The sequence below is a fragment of the Heteronotia binoei genome, chromosome 8, assembly GCF_032191835.1.
Source record: "Heteronotia binoei isolate CCM8104 ecotype False Entrance Well chromosome 8, APGP_CSIRO_Hbin_v1, whole genome shotgun sequence".
Taxonomy (NCBI): Eukaryota; Metazoa; Chordata; class Lepidosauria; order Squamata; family Gekkonidae; genus Heteronotia; species Heteronotia binoei.
In genome coordinates, this window is record NC_083230.1 from 45,285,416 (window position 1) to 45,302,996 (window position 17,581).

At 40.5% G+C, this 17,581-nt stretch overlaps 1 protein-coding gene across 5 annotated transcripts in view; it reads left to right on the plus strand.

Moving 5' to 3' along the window:
- USP15 (ubiquitin specific peptidase 15) overlaps window positions 1-17,581 on the plus strand; it is a 126,022-nt gene that overhangs the window by 24,539 nt on the left and 83,902 nt on the right. The gene's annotated exons all lie outside the window — the stretch shown is intronic.

Genomic DNA, 17,581 nt, shown 5'->3' on the forward strand with positions numbered 1-17,581 from the left:
ATGAGAACTCATTGGGGGGCGTTGTTTGTTTGTTTGTCTGTTTTGTTGTCAAGTCGTGGCTGACTTTTGGTGACTATGTAGGATTTTCAAGACAAGAGATGTTCAGAGGTGGTTTGCCATAGCCTACTTCTTCATAGTGACCCTGGTATTCCATGGTGGTCACCCATCCAAGTACTAACCAGGGCAGACCCTGCTTAGCTTCCAAAATCTGACTGTAAATAATATAAATAAGGCAATTTCTATTACAAATCCTTCTTTGTACCATGATCGCTAGTGATCAAGGTAATACACACCCTCTACGTGTTCCTGGCATGACCTACCACTTTGTCTGTGGCAATCTTTCTCATCAATAGTAAGTTAGAAACAGACTTGTGAACATCTAAAAGAAGATGTGATTTTTAAAATTCCCAGAGATTTTATTCATAATGTAATGGTGTATAATAACAAAGCTCTTTGGGGTTATTAACCTGATTTTATTATTTACTTAGGGTTTCTATTTGCTTTGGTTCTTTTTCCAATTAAACCCACCTCCACAAAACAGCACATCTCCCAAATAAGGGAGGACACTATTCCAATAGGAGCTGAAGCTGTCCAAATGACTAAATAGGAATTTGAACCAAGTCTACATTCTGTGTACTCTGCACTTAACTAGCCCTAAACATTTTCTTGTACATCTCATTGTGATATATATGTTCAAAGATCATATACAGCAGCTGCTAGTTCCTATAAAGGTAAGCGTTGGTAGCAAAGAAAAGTTAACCCTGACCAATTACTTTCAAGCTGACCTGAATTGTTCTGTAGTACCACCAATGAGGAAAGGAAATGGGGGGGGGGGGGTAAAAACTGGAACAAAGGAAATATCTTTTTTTTTAATCCTGATGCTATAAACCGAAAATGTTCAGATTTGGATTTTTCTAAGTAGAATTTCATGTAATAATACTTTAATAAGCATGGAAGAGTCTGAAAAATTGTGCCGTTTAGAAATTGTAAAATATGCAGAAGCATAGGTTGGTTCCTTGCATAATTTTAAACACTTCAGTGGCAGAAAACAATCAATACCATTGCTTTTAGGGGGAGTGCTTGTAGTTTGTTGGATCAGTTTAAATTAAGATACCATTGAAACCAAATTTGACTTTTTTCTGTTGCATCTGTAGAAGATAATATTTCAGTGCAGTGAAACATTAACCTTTGTTTGCCCTTTAACTCCTTCTTCTCTTTACACTGAAATCAGTCTGTTTGGTTTTGCAGTGCGCTTGGAATCATTTGCCATATATTTTTAATATACTTTATGCTAAATTATTCATTCATACACTCAGACTTTGGTTCTACCTTTAAAATAGTGTTCATCTGGGGATTGTGTGGCTGTTTATATTTGCATTTTGTGCTTGGCAAATTATAACCCTGAAAATGCAGATTTTGAATGGCTAGTTGCCAGGCCTGGAAGTATAGGTTTATATTAGCTAAACCCTTAAATCTTGGATTCCATACAAATTGTAATCAGAGGACATTAGACAATTCAAACACGATGTTTTAAATTCAGCACATTCTCATAAATGGTCCTATGCCTCTTCAAAATGCCCTTTAGTGTCTTGTTTGAATGTAATGAAACCATTCCTCATATAGAATAAAAAAGAAATCTTTAAACTTCATTCAAATTTGAGTTGATGATATGAAAACTCCTCAATAATAGAAATTTCTAGGCATATGTTGGCTGTACTTTACAACCTAGAATCCCTTGCTTGTAGTGATAGTCTTGTGAACTGTACAATGTGGGAGTTTTAGTAGATTTAGTAATTTAATTGATTAAAAAGACTATGATTGATACCAGAAATTCTTGTTCAGGATATAATGTGAGTTTAATTCCATGAGCGTTTACCTGTATTTTTGCACCTTTAGCCAGTTCTCTTTAAGACCACCAGCTAGGCAGTTGGCTTAAATATGATCCCTTACATTGGTGGCAAATTTGAGTTGATATGAAAACTCCTCAATAATAGAAATTTAATGACTTCAGTATTCCAGAATTAGTAGGAGAAAAAGATATATCCAAATTTATTTTAAGATAGTTCTTTCTTGCCTGGGCCTATAGAAAGAGCTCCTGCTGGATGAATGATAGGTATAACAAGTTTTATTAAATTTAACAAGAAAAAATTAGGGAATTGGGGAAAGGATCAGGGATAGGATACAGAAAATAAAAGAATAGATTACAGTTATTACTACATCAAGAAGAACAAAAGAAAAAGTATGATTAATTATACCTGCAAGTACTCAAAATAAATACATAGATATTACCTTTAAAGTCTACAGATATTTTATGATCTTTTGATATTACTGTAAAATCCTCCTGTTTTACTATTTAGTGGCAGATTCCAGATTCTTATCTATCATATCTGTGGTCATACAAAACCAAATCTACGTATCTTTAATCTACATAAAGCAACAGAAGAAAAAAAGAGAAAGAAAGGTTCAAATTCTGGTCTTCAGTACTAGCTTATTAACCAAGAGGTTTCAATATGTAGCAACAGCAGCTGCATCTCTATCTAATTTACAAAGGAATCTCAAGGCTAAACAAAAATAAAACAAGCTTCTCATTAACCATGAAAGGCTTCTGAGTTAGATGGGTACAGTTATGATACTCATGTCTTATTAACAAATGTTGATAACTTTAGGCATCTTGAACAGTTAGCTCTCTTTAATAAACAAAAAGAATGGGTTTTCAAAAAGAAAAGAGAAAAGGTAAGCAAGGGAGGAGAAGAAAAAAACCCCCACAAACCCATGGAATGCTGTTTTTACAGCAGCCCTCGTTTCAGAAGGTGCTAGCCATTCCTAATTGCTCCCACAACTTCACACTAAACAGAATGGGGAACCCTGATCTATAGGGAAGATTCATCTCACTCCCATCAAATTGTACTCATTTACTTCCCTGAAAAGCAAAGAAAAAAGCTCTTAGTGGATTCATTCATTGGCAGACATCTCCATGCATGGGAATGAACAAAGGGCACCTCCTCACCAACCATTCAAGAAAAAGCAAAAATATTAAAGGTATGTACACACTTTCCTTATATATATGTATGTGTGTATGTAATTCTAGCTACAATAGTCCAAATTCTAATTAAACACATTAACTTTTTAGTCTTACATTAATGTATGTTTAAATTTCCAAAAGTTTTACAAGTTGTTAGAGTCATTGAAACCCCTCTTTTTTAGCAACAGATTGTTAAACTTCATTATGATTTTGAGCTTTGCAGAAAACTACACCAAACTAAAACAAGCTGCCCATTCAATTTGAAAAATAAAAAACCAAATAATCCTGCTTTAAGTTTGAAGACTCCCTCAAAAAGGGGGGGGGGGAGAATTCAGAATTAAGTCCCATAATATTGTGCCTGTTAGAGAATAGTCTTATAATCTCTTCTTATAGTTTGAATAAAAATGAAGATCCCCTGGTTCGAAAATCAGAATATCCATTCCAAGATGTTATGTCAGATCCATAATATTATGCTCATGTCAAGCCTCTGTATGGTAAGAGTTTATATTCTCTTCTTCCTGTAAGCCTTCCAAGTCATAATCCTTGTTGGACTTGCTCTGAGGCTGTAGATTTTAATTTAGGCGACTGATTTTTCCCTTTCATTGCTGAGCATTTTTACAAAAAGCTTTGGAGCCGAATCGATGTTATTCCCCCCTTTCTTTGTCTCAGTGAACTGTAGATTTTGTTTCTCCTGCATAAGTGCATAAACTACATTCATTTTAAAATCAGGCAAGGAAATCTCAGGCAATTGTCGTTTCACTTTTGCCCGCTTCTCAGGCAGATTTTGTGCTCCTTGATACCTCTGTTCTTGTACATTTTCCATTTCTTTACAATTCTCCAGGAATTTTCCCATCTGTTTTTTTTACCAATTCTGCTAAAAGACCAAGTCCCTGTCTTATGGAGAGTATAGTAGCCATAAAATCTTTTGAATTATTCATCTCTTCCCTGCTGTTACAATCAGTATGATAGTAGAAATCAGAGAATAAGTTCAGAGTGCCAGGTTGAAAATCCAGAAATCCAGCTTTTCTCATATAAAGTCACATTCCACCTTTAATCAGGCTTTGTATAGTATGGTGGTAGTCCAATTGTCACTTATTTAATTTTAAACCAGATCTATCCACAACTATATACTCAGTCCAATTCCTTTTACTTGAAATAAAGACAATTGTTATAAGCTTGTTCTTTTAATTTTAGAAGCCTCTCTTGTGGAGTGGGGGTCTTTTAGCCTCCTCCCCCTCTTTTGAATAGTGAAATTTGGTTTTATAATAGGACTTCAGTTGATAGGTTACATTCCAGAGCGAACTTACATACAAGGTATAGTTCGTTAGTTGAAGTAGAAAGATGATTAGAAGAAAGTATTTTGTTACTGGTAGACACAGCTAGTGCCATACAAAATGGCAATTGTCGCAGTGATGCTTCAGGATAGACAAAGAACCAGACTTCGCCCTGACGAAATCCCTGGGAATGTCGTTTCTCATGCTGTCAGGGCTCCCCCTCCAGGGGTCCCCTCGGGTGTCTGGGCTTCCCAGACCCCCTCAATCTGCTCACTTCAGGAAGTTCACAAGAGCTGTGACTCCCCGCGCCTTGCTGAGCTGAAGCCGGAACAGGAAAGTCCTGATGAAATCCCTGAGAATGTCGTTTCTCATGCTGTCAGGGCTCCCCCTCCAGGGGTCCCCTTGGGTGTCTGGGCTTCCCTGACCCCCTCAATCTGCTCACTTCAGGAAGTTCACAAGAGCTGTGACTCCCTGCGCCTTGCTGAGCTGAAGCCGGAACAGGAAAGTCCTGATAGATGAATTATTGTCTACTTTACAAGGTTCCCTTCTGAAGAAGCCTTGTTCAATAAGTTACACATAACCTGTCTAATAATCTTTAATAATGTACTAATTGCAATATTTCAAAAGTTATACTTTAATAAATGCTGACATGCTTTCTGCCCTTTCGTAGTGTGATTGCATGCTGCAAATGCAGCTTATCATCAGTGCTATTATATCAGAGATTGTTCATAGAGAAGGACAGTTGGGGGCAGCGGTTATTCTGCAGGAGGTTTTGGAAATACTTAGCAATTTGAATATTACACAGTCAGCTATTTGAACTTGAAGATTATCATTTTGTGAGACTGTTACATGATATAATTGTTCCAGAAAAACCAGAAGAAGAAAAAGAAACTAAAATTTAGAAAATCAGACATGCAGTCTCACTTTCCAGATTCTCTTGGATCATCAGTGCTGTTCTCTTCTAATACTTGTCAAAAGCAGTTACTAAATATGGTACTATTTTAGTTGCAACAAACCAGTTCTATCTCCTTTGCCAAGAAAACGTTGTAAAAAGATGGTTTTAAATAAGATTGTATTTTTATTCTGCTATTTAGTATCTTGCAGTACTCATTGCTTACCTGTTAACTGATGTCCATAATACATGTCTTAGTAATGAGCCACTGAAGCAGAGAAATAATGAGGTCCGCACACATTGCTGGTATGAAACGAATTTTTACTTTGGCACCTAAAGAAGAAGAAGAAGATGAAGAAGATATTGGATTTATACCCCGCCTTCTACTCCGAAGAGTCTCAGAGCGGCTCACAATCTCCTTTACCTTCCTCCCCCACAACAGACACCCTGTGAGGTGGGTGGGGCTGGAGAGGGCTCTCACAGCAGCTGCCCTTTCAAGGACAACCTCTGCCAGAGCTATGGCTGACCCAAGGCCATGCTAGCAGGTGCAAGAGGAGGAGTGGGGAATCAAACCCAGTTCTCCCAGATAAGAGTCCGCACACTTAACCACTACACCACACTGGCTCTCTTAGCTGGCCATAAGCCTCTAAAATGACTAAGTTAAAATTATTCCCCATACAGCCAGTTTTTATTCATATCCAAAACAAGCAGGCCGGACCCCCAGGCTTATCTTACTCAACATTCCCCACCCTCCTATAACTCTTTTCAGTACTTTTCCGTACCTCCTGTCTCCATGTGTTATCAGCTTCAGCAAGAAGCTTCTCTAAGGCCTCTTTGTTATCTAATACACATCCAGAGGCTTCAATGAGGCCAATGTGTCTAATCTAATTTACAATCTTGAATTCGCATCCATTTGGGCTGTGTGGCCTCTAACGAAGGGTTGCATCAGACATCCTCTTTTTGAAGGCATAAGCATCCTTTTATTCATTATTATAGGGGTATTCATTAATTATTCAGGGATCCCCCTTCACCACCACCTGTTCTACTGTACCGCCACCTAAATTGTTCATCAGAACCTCTCTGAACTTTGGGTTAAGCTCTGAGGCAAATCAATTCCTCCCCAGTTTATATATTTATTTATGGGATTTCTATCCCACCCTCCTCTGCAAGCAAGCTCAGTGTGAGTTACAACAGATAAATAAAACAGTTAAAATAATACAAAATATATACATTAAAAATCTATAAACCCAATGGTATTTTTTAAAAATGATTGTGAGCTAAAGAGAAACAAAATTCCCTGGTGTAAACTGTAAATATGCCCAAGGGTCAGTACAGTGAGAGGTGAGCAAAATATCTGCCAGTGGAGAACTTAATAGAATGCCTTGTGCAAAAGAAACTTGGAGGATTTGGGCAGGGGAGGCTGATGCAATTTGACACCCATGGCCTCAACCAAAGGCCTGCTGGAACAACTCTTTCTTACAGGCCCTATGGAACTGCAATAAGTCCCGCAGGGCCCTGATCTCACTAGGCAGAGTGTTCCACCAGACTGGAGCCAGAGCTGAAAAGGCTCTGGCCCTGGTGGAGAGTAAATGAATGTCTTTTGGGCTGTTGTTCAGCTGAGTGTAAAGCTCTTCAAGAGACATATGGGGAGAGACAATCCCACAGGCATGTTGGCTCCAGACCACATATTGAGCTTCAGGTGCCTTTAAGTGTTCTTGTTTTTCTTCCATAACAAGTGCAGTACAGACACAGTGTGTTAAATTTCTTTTGGTGTTCTTGGAAATCATATGATACATTGTTGCCAAGCTCATTGATTTATGATTACTATTAATGCAATATCAATGTAATGGGTAATTCCCATCAAAAGAGGAGTTGCTACTCCAGTTTTGAAAGATAAACTTTTTATACAAGAGTCACATAACTGAAGCCAGTGAGACTTATAAAAGAGCATTGCACTAGACACATCAATGTCTGGAGGAGTTCCCATTTGCTAACCCCCCACTAATTTTGACTGCAATGTAGTACTCAGATAAATTATGGTGACCTTATGAATGAAGGACCTCCAAAACATCCTATTGTTAACCCTTGCTCAGATCTTGCAAACTAAGAGCCACGGCTTCCTTGATGGAATCAATCCATCTCATGGTGGGCATAAAATTCTTCAGGGGGCATATGGGGAGAGACAGTCCCACAGAATCTTGCCCCTATCTCTTTTCCTGCTGCCTTCAACTTTTCCTAGCATTATTGTCTTTTCCAGTTTCCATGATATTTCCAAAGTACTATAGCCTCAGTTTAGTCATTTTCGCTTCTAGGAAGAACTCTGTCTTGATTTGATCTTTAGCTCACTTATTTGTAAAACTCTTCTCCAATACCACATTCATATTAATCAACTTACTTCCTGTCAGCTTTCTTCATTGTCCAACTTTCACACCCATATATAGTAACGGGGAATACTATGGCATGAATTATCTTGACATATCCTTGCACTTAGAAGATGAATACTTCTAAGATGGAGGTTCATTGACTTGGTCAGGGGGATACTGGTATGAGGCCTCAACTCCCAGGTGTGGACAGTATGCTGCTGAAGTTGGCTTTCACAGTTGGAGGCCCAGGTGTCCAATTTTGCCAGTCTGGCGTTTTACCAACTATGCTGAGTCAGGCAGCTGGCCCCCTAGCTGTCTCGCCCCTATCTGGCCTATGCAGCGGTCACCTCCAAGCTGGATTACTGTCAGTCGCTGTATGCAAGCTTACCCTTGAAGCTGACCTGGAGACTCCAACTGGTACAGGTCCTTATAGGGATCCCACAACAGTTCACATCTCTCTTGTGTTGCAGGAGGTGCATTGGCTTCCAGTGGAGAACTGGATTAGATTCAAGGAATTGGTATTAACTAAGGCCCTTAATTGCCAGGGACACACATAAGTTTGGGACTGCCTCTCCTGATATGCCCCCAACATCTGTTGGTGATCCCCAGCCCAAGAGAGATCTAGTAGTCATCGATTTGTGCCAGGGCTTTCTCTGTCCTGGCCCCAACCTGGTGGAACCCTCTGCCAATCTCCATCCAGGCCCTGCGGGAATTACTACCATTCTGCAGGGCTTGCAAGGCAGAGATTTTCTGCCAGGTATTTGGTTGAGGACATTATATGGTTTACATCTGGCACTCCCACTTCCACTCATTCTCCATGAGATAGCAGCAGCACCTGGACTTGATGCCATCTTGTTTTTCTGGGAATCTGAGACATTTTAGTATTATTTAACTTGGTTTTAACTTTTTTTGAAATGCAATTTGCTGTGAACTGCCCTGAACCCAGTCAAAAATTTAAATAATATAAAGAATCTTCTAACTCTTAGGAATATAACAGAAGCCATGTTGGATCAGGCCAGTGACCCATCCAGTCCAACACTCTGTGTCACACGTTGGCCAAAACCTAGGTATCATCAGGAGGTCCACCAGTGGGGCCAGGACTCCAGAAGCCCTCCCACTGCCCCCCCCAAGCACCAAGAATACAGAGCATCACTGCCCCACATATAGTGTTCCATCAATACCTTGTGGTTAACAGCCACCAATGGACCTCTGCTCCATGTTTTTTTTCAACCCCCTTGAAGTTGTCTATACTTGTAGCTGCCATCACTTCCTGTGGCAGTGAATTCTATGTGTTAATTATTTTTTGAGTGAAGTACTTCCTTTTATCTGTTCTAAACCTACTGCTCATCAATTTCATTGAGTGCCCACAAGTTCTTGTTTTGAAAGAATGGAATAAAAGCACTTCTGTCTCTACCCTCTCTGACCCATGCAGAATTTTGTAATCCTTTATCATGTCACCCCTCAGTTCTTGTTTCTGCAAGCCAAAGAGCCCTAACCTCTTTAACCTTTCTTCATAGGGAAAGTGTTGCATCCCCTTAATCATTTTAGTTGGACTTTTTGTACCTTTTCTAATGCTAATAATATCTTTTTGGAGGTGTGGAGACCAGAACTGTACACAATATTCCAAATGAGACGTCACCATCAATTTATACAGGGGCATTATGATAGTAACTGATTTGTTTTCAGTTCTCTTTCTAATAATTCCCAGCATAGCATTTGCCTTTTGTGTTGCTGTTGCACAGTGAGTCAAAAATTTCAGTGAGTTATCTACCATGACTCCAAGATCTCTCTCCTGGTTACTGCCAGATCGGATGACATCAATGTGTATTTACAGTTAAGATTTTTGGTTCCATTGTGCATTACTTTGCACTTGCCCACATTGAACCTCATTTGCCACACAGTTCTGTTGGTTCTTACCAGCCTAAACAACTTAGTGTCTTCTACAAACTTAGTCACTTCAATACTTGCTCCCAACTCCAAATCATTAATGAGCACAATAAAAAGCTCGTCATGGTATACCATGAGCCCTGTGATACCCCGCTGCTTACCAGCTTCCACTGTGAAAACTGCCCAATTTATACTCACTCCCTGTTTCCTCTTAATTAACCAGTTTTAATCCACAAGAGAGCTTGTCCTTTTATCCCATGACTGCTGAGTTTACTCAGGAGCTTTTGATGAGAAACTTTATCAAAAGCTATCTAGAAATCTAGATAAACAACATTTATTGAGTCACCCTTGTCCACATGCTTGTTCACCCCCTCAAAGAACTCTTACAGGTTAGTGAGACAAGATCTTCCCTTACAGAATTCATTCTGATTCTTCCTCAATAGCTTTTGTTCATCAGTGTGCTTACTAATTCTGTCTTTAGTAATGGATTCCACCAACTTACCCAGTGTCAACGTTAGACTGACCAGCCTGTAATTTCCCAGATCTCCTTTGGAATCTTTGCTAAAGATGGAGGTTACATTAACTTCCAGTCCTCAGGAATGGAGGCAGATTTTAGTAATAGATTGCATATTTTTGTCAGGAAATCCACAAGTTCACATTTGAGTTCTTTCAGAACTCTTGGATGTATGCCATCTGGGCCTGGTAATTTATCAGTTTTTAATTTGTCCATCAACCACCTCTCTCATCACTTCAATCCAACTCAGGTTTTTCAGTACCCATCCCAAAAATGGCAGTTCTAGAGCAGATAAACATCTATTATCTTTGATAGTGAAGACAGAGGCAAAAAAAGCACCCAGCTTCTCTGCCATTTCCCTGTCCTCCTATAGTAATCATTTTACTCCCTTTGTCATCTAAGAGTCCCACTGCCTCCCTGGCTAGTATCCTGCTACTAATTTATTTGAAATTTTTATTATTAGTCTTTATGTTTTTTGCAGTATGTTCTGCATAGTCCCTTTGTGCCTGTATGATCACTGACTTGCATTATATTTGCCAAAGCCTATGCTCCCTTTTATTTACCTCATTCAGACTAGCCTTCCACCATGTAAAGGAATCTTTCTTACCTTTTAACCATGCTGGCCTTTTTTTAATACCTAGTTGTATCTTTACTAACCTGTGGTATACAGGACTTTTTTTGAGCAGGAATGCAGTTCCATCTGGCTTGGCATCAAGGTTGTGGCCTAATATGCAAATGAGATTCTGCTGGGCTATTTCTTTAAAAAAGCCCTGTGTGAAACAATGGTGATATCAGGGGGTGTGGCCTAATATGCAAATGAGTTCCTGCTGGGCTTAAAAAAAAAGCCCTGGGTATATATATTTATCCAAGCTTCTAGGATTGTAGTTTTAAGTAGTCTCTAAGCTTCCTGAAGGGATTTGATCCTGTTTACCTTTCCTTTCAGTTTCTTCTAAAGTTATATCTTATGTTGATCTTTGAGGGCAGCTCCCTGTTTACAAAAATGTTAAAACTTCAGAAGGGGGATCCAAGATGGCGATGAACCAGTAACGCCTTTTGGCCGCTTTACTATTTTAACCATTTTTAGCTTTTTTTAATTGTTCTTCCCTGTGTTTCAACGTTTCTACATGAATATAATTGGAATTATTTAACTAACTTACAAGACTCAAACATCAGCTGTTGGCTGGGTGCCTGTTGTTTGATACTGCAGCGGCTCCGTTCTTGGAAGTGCTGACAGTTGCATAATTACAACTCCTACAGATAACTACTGAGAGCTGAAATGGGGGGAAAGAAAAGAAGTAGACCCTTGGACTTCAATTCTCTATGGAAATCAGCCAAACAACTACATATGGATGATTTTCTTTCAAAGGAAATAGTAAGTGACATCTCTTCTCATTTTACTTCTAACAGGTTTGATTTATTAAGTGTAGATGAGGAGCAGTTACTACAATCAGCTTCGGATTTACACCTTTACACTTTTTAATATAATTAAGAAGTATCTCCTGCGGTCAATGCCCCCTCATAATGAAAGAATATTTTGAGAAAGTAAGGAACCAGCCATACAACTCCAAAGGCACTCTGATGAAGCTTGTAGGAGACCATTGCTCACTAATTGGGTAAATGGGAATAGCTATTTTTGAGGACTTGATAGTATTTCAAACAGTTTAGATACAATTATCAACATAGTAAAGACTTGTAATGAGAAGACAAGCTATTACCTACAAAGTTTCCAGATCTTTTATGTCACATTTGCAACTCCACAATTCAGCTCTAAAGCTAAAGAAGACACCAACTTTGCTCACCTCCCAAGAAGAAGGGGATATTTCAAAAAAGAGAAAAATGTGGATTTTAATGTCTGCCTCAAACAACGCAAGTATTGCTGTGTATCTTTTCAAATTATTTGAACCATAATCTCTGGGCTAATAAAAGAAGCATTACACTTTGTGTCAGCTTTACGAATTGTGCTCCATTCAATTGGCTTTGTAAAGTTTGAGAAACTCCCTGGTAACTTTGAAGGGTTCAAATTGTGTTTAACCTTTGCCTCCTCAACAATACCTTTGATACTGTTAAAAATCGAAAGATACCTTGCGTTTTTTGCAATTTCTGCTGAAAGACTATTTGCAGGTGTAAAAGTTCTCCTGCTTCTGCCAAGAAGTACATCTACAGCATCCCAGTCTCCAAATTTTGTTCCATCTCTGGGTATGAAGGACAAATAGATCCCAGCTCCAATGTTTTCACCTAAATCTGCATCTGTAAAAGAGACTTTACAAGACAAGCAGGTTTATGCTTCTTCTAGATAATGTAAAGAACTCTACCCAAAAGCTACAAGCTTTAGTTGGATCTATTAATATACATTAGAGAGACTGGCAGACAGAAAGAAATCAATTCCCCAAGATCTTAACAATATTGAAGAGATGGAGGACTCAGTCTCTCTTACATCCTGGAATCATGAGGCTCAGAGGACAGCAGAACCTGCACACTTACACATTGGAACCAAAATCAAAATCTCCATGCAAGATAAATCAGTAGTTGATGATGTTGATTATTTTTTCTCCTCTCAAGCACAAGAATGGAAAAATCAAGCCTGCATATCTGTCTGGCCTTGACATTAACAATATTTTGGAATGTTTTGAGGCAAGACTGAAAGCAGATGTTATTCAACCCTCCTTGAGCAGTTTAATGACAGACTTCCTGAAAGTCTAGCTTTCTTCAGTTGTCTTTCTTTTTCCTCCCTTTTTCATTCTGTTACCCCATCCTTCTCTTCCCTAAACTGTCAGCTTTCCTCAAGATTTAGTTCAAGAACTTTATTCTAAGCGCCAGCAGCCTGTTTCTTTCTTGGGAGAAGTGGAGACTGTCTCTTTTGTACAGGTCTTGCATGTTCCAAAAAGCATCCCAGTGCCTAACAAACTCAAACCTTTCCTCCCTACACCAACTTCTCATCCACTCATTGAGATGAGGATTTGTGCCTGCCTAGCTGGCCCTGCACATGGAACAGGCAGTACTTTTGAGAATGCTGCCTTGGAGGTCCTGACCTTGAGTCTCCTGCCTAGCGGCCTGAATTTTTCTTCCAGGACCACACGACTATCTGCCCCCACATTGTTGGTGCCAACATGTACCACAGCCTCTGGCTCCTCTCCAGCTCTGTCTACCAGCCTATCTAGACCACATGCAATACCCACTACCTTCACACTAGGCCGGCAAGTCACCATGTAGTTAGTACATGGGTTCAGCACCCATCTATCTACATGCCTAAGGATTAAATCACCAACTACAAAGAGCGCTTCCTGCCCAGGGAAGTGCCCTATTTCCCCTTGACCCTCATGCTCTCTGACAGTGCCATTCTTAGAGTGGGACGCGTCTTAGAGTGGGACGCATCTAACAAGTCCCCATGAGTCTTATCCATGTGCCTAACTGCTTCAAGTCAGTCACCTTGGCCTTGAGGATACAAAGTCGTTCCCTGTGAACCAGGAGCTTCTTGCACCAAGCACACACCCTTGACTTCTGTCCAGTTGGAAGATAGTCATACATGTTACATTCAGTGCAATACACTGGATAGCCCCCAACCCACTACTGGCATTCTACGCCTTTTTATTATTCTTTTATCCCCTTTTGAATAAAACTTCCTATTTATGTCAATTTTTTTGTGGAAATTGTGCTTACCTTTTTAGGGAGAGACTAGTGTCCTGGTTTTCTCACCCTGCTGCTGAATGCACACATCTGCTAAACTCACCTGTTTATTCCCTTGTTCCAGACACTTTGTCACTGGAGCAGGGCCTGATTGTAGGAACTCTTTCATGGCTGTCCTGTCATCTCTGTCTCTCTCTCATAGATAATAATTTCCCTATGGTGATGGCCAAATGGAGTTCTCCCATTGACTCTCCGTGCACTGCCTAAACCATTGGCCCATCATGGCTCAGTCAGCATCTCTAGCCCCTCATTGGCTGACTCCCCTGCGCCCACCTATTGCAGGCCCGAGAATGTTGCATAAATTGCCAAAATAGTTTTACCTTAGAGATAGACACATCTACAATGCTTTTCTGTGTCCTCTCTGTCAACCAGCCTCAGAAACGATTGTCACTCTACTGCAGCCTCATGAAAGGTGTCACAGCCACTGCCAGCAACAGACCCCTGCCACCCCATCAGTGGCTCACACGGATGGACTTCTAGCACATGAGTTGGAATGTTTAGTGTTGGGGGAAAACGTAGACATTGTGGGAATTTCAGAAACTTGGTGGAATGAGGAGAATCAGTGGGAAACGGTGATTCCTGGATAGAATTAGATTCCCTACTAGAAATGCTTTGGGTCGAAATAGAGGGCCCAAAAGGAAATTTAACTATGGGAGTTTGTTATAGATGTTTGTATACAAATGCTAGAAGTGTTCGAAGTAAAATTGGTGAGTTTGTTATTGCCACCAAATCAAAAGATAGAGGACGATTATAATATGATAGAAGGATTAAAGATAGTTGCTAAATGTAAAAACTGTGTCATAATAAGTGATTTTAACTACCCACAGACTGATTGGGTCAATATGTGTTCAGGTTGAGAGAAAGAGATTGAGTTTCTAGATGCTCTCAATTACTGTGCTTTGGAGCAGATGGTCACAGAACCTATCAGGGGTGGGGCGATCCTGGATTTGGTCCTAAGTAATGCCCAAGACCTGGTGAGATATGTAAATGTGATCGCACCACTTGGGATCAGTGACCATAATGTTATTGATTTCACTATTTTTTTAAATATGGAGTTGCCCCAAAAGACCAGCACAACCACGTTTAACTTTAAATGGGTAAATTCTCTGAGATGAGGAGGCATGTGAAGAGGAAACTGAAAGGGAAAGGTAAATACAGTCCAAACCCTTGGGGAAGCTTGGAGGCTATTTAGAACTACAATCCTAGAAGCTCAGATAAAATATATACCACAAGTTAGGAAAGGCACAAACAGGTATAAGAGAAGGCCTCTATAGTTAACAAACAAAGTAATGGAAGCTGTAAATCAGGGGTCCTCAACCTACGGCCCGCGGGCCAGATGCGGCCCGCTGAGGACGTTTATGTGGCCCGCCGGGTTATGGCAAAATCAGACCGGACGTGACGTTCGACCTAAACTCGCATTAGCAACGCACACTTCCGGCACTGGGCTGAGGCGGTGGAGACAGAGTGTGAGGCGATACCGAGGTGAGGTGAGTTCCCAGGCCGGGGTGTGTGGTGTGGGGAAGGGAGAGAGATGCAGAAGACGCAAAACTGACGGCCCGCGGCCTTGTACAGTAACGGCAGTCCGGCCCTCCAACAGTCTGAGGGACAGTGAACTGGCCCCCTATTTAAAAAGGTTGAGGACCCCTGCTGTAAATGGTAAGAAGGACTCCTTTAAGCGGTGGAAAGCTAGTCCAAGTGAGATTAATAAAAGGGAACACAGGCTGTGGCAAATCAAATGCAAGACTGTGATCAGGCAGGCAAAAAGGAACTATGAGGAGCATATTGCAAAAAACATAAAGACCAAAAATAAAAATTTCTTCAAATATATTAGAAGCAGGAAACCAGCCAGATTGAGGTGACAAGAGAGGAGGTCCTACAACTGATTGACGAATTAAAAACTAATAAGTCACCAGGTCTGGATGGCATACATCCAAGAGTTCTGAAAGAACTCAAAGTTGAACTTGTGGATCTCCTGACAAAAATATGTAATCTGTCATTGAAATCTGCCTCCGTTCCTGAGGACTGGAAGGCAGCAAATGTCACCCTCATCTTTAAAAAGGGTTCCAGAGGAGATCCGGGAAATTACAGGCCACTCAGTCTGACTTCAATACCGGGAAAGTTGGTAGAAACCATTATCAAGGACAGAATGAGTAGGCACATTGATGAACACAAGTTATTGAGGAAGACTCAGCATGGGTTCTTGCCTCATTAAGCTGTTACAGTTCTTTGAGTGGGTGAACAAACATGTGGACAAAGGAGATCCAATAGATGTTTACCTTGACATCCAGAAAGTTTTTGATAAAGTTCCTCATCAAAGGCTCCTTAGTAAGCTCGAGAGTCATGGAGTAAAAGGACAGGTCCTCTTGTGGATCAAAAACTGGCTAATTAATAAGAAGCAGAGAGTGAGTATAAATGGGCAGTCTTCACAGTGGAAGACGGTAAGCAGTGGGGTGCTGCAGGGCTCAGTACTGGGTCCCATGCTCTTTAGCTTGTTCATTAATGATCTGGAGTTGGGAGTAAGCAGTGAAGTGGTCAAGTTTGCAGATGACACTAAAGTGTTCAGGGTGGTGAGAACCAGAGAGGATTGTGTGGCACTCCAAAGGTATCTGTTGAGGCTGGGTGAGTGGGTGTCAACGTGGAAGATGATGTGTTCAATGTGGCCAAGCGCAAAGTAATGCACATTGGGGTCAAGAATCCCAGCTACAAATACAAGTTGATGGGTTGTGAACTGGCAGAGGCTGACTAAGAGAGAGATCTTGGGGTCATGGTAGATAACTCACTGAAAATGTCAAGACAGTGTGCGATTGCAATAAAGAAGGCCAACGCCATGCTGGGAATTATTAGGAAGGGAATTGAAAACAAATCAGCCAGTATCGTAATGCCCCTGTACAAATCTATGGTGCGGTCTCATTTGGAGTACTGTGTGCAATTCTGGTCACCGCACCTCAAAAAGGATATTATAGCATTGGAAAAAGTCCAGAAAAGGGCAACTAGAATGATTAAAGGGTTGGAACACTTTTCCTATGAAGAAAGGCGCTTGGGGCTCTTTAGCTTGGAGAAACGTTGACTGCGGGGTGACATGATAGAGGTTTACAAGATTACGCATGGGATGGAGAAAGTAGAGAAAGAAGTCCGTTTCTCCCTTTCTCACAATACAAGAACTTGTGGGCATTCAATTAAATTGCTGAGCAGTCAGGTTAAAATGAATAAAAGGAAGTACGTCTTCACCCAAAGGGTGATTAACATGTGGAATTCACTGCCACAAGAGGTGGTGGCGGCTACAAGCATAGCCAGCTTCAAGAGGGGATTGGAGAAAAATATGGAGCAGAGGTCCATCAGTGGCTATTAGCCACAGTGTGTGTGTGTATGTGTGTGTATTGGCCACTGTGTGATACAGAGTGTTGGACTGGATGGGCCATTGGTCTGATCCAACATGGCTTCTCTGATATAGAGAAATAGCTCCTTTTTTTGGACGGGTGCAAGGAAACTATTCCCTACAGCCACCTCCTAACATAACAATTTTAGACTTGTTCTTCGCTGCCAGTGACCATATTGTTTGGCTTTGTTCCACCTTGGGTTTTAGTGTACATTACCAGGCCCCATTCTGGCTTAGTCCTTGGTCATTCTGGCTTAGTCCCTTACACAGAGGGAACTGGGGGTGAAAGATGATGAGGGAGGTCTTCTGCTCATTGTTCCCTTTTACAGGGCCTTATAATATGGCAGGTTTGGCATTGCTATTCCCCTGTCTGTTGTCTTTCTATATAGAGTTCTAGCTTACATTTTCTCTACCAATTTTGCAAAAATTGATGTGTAATCATTATTTGAGGAATTTGATACAAGTATTAAAAATGAGGTATCATCATCATTTTAATTGTACCAACCCTTTGAAGCCATGATAGGTTTAACCTAGACCAGTCTTTCTATTCTTTATTGATATGCCTCACC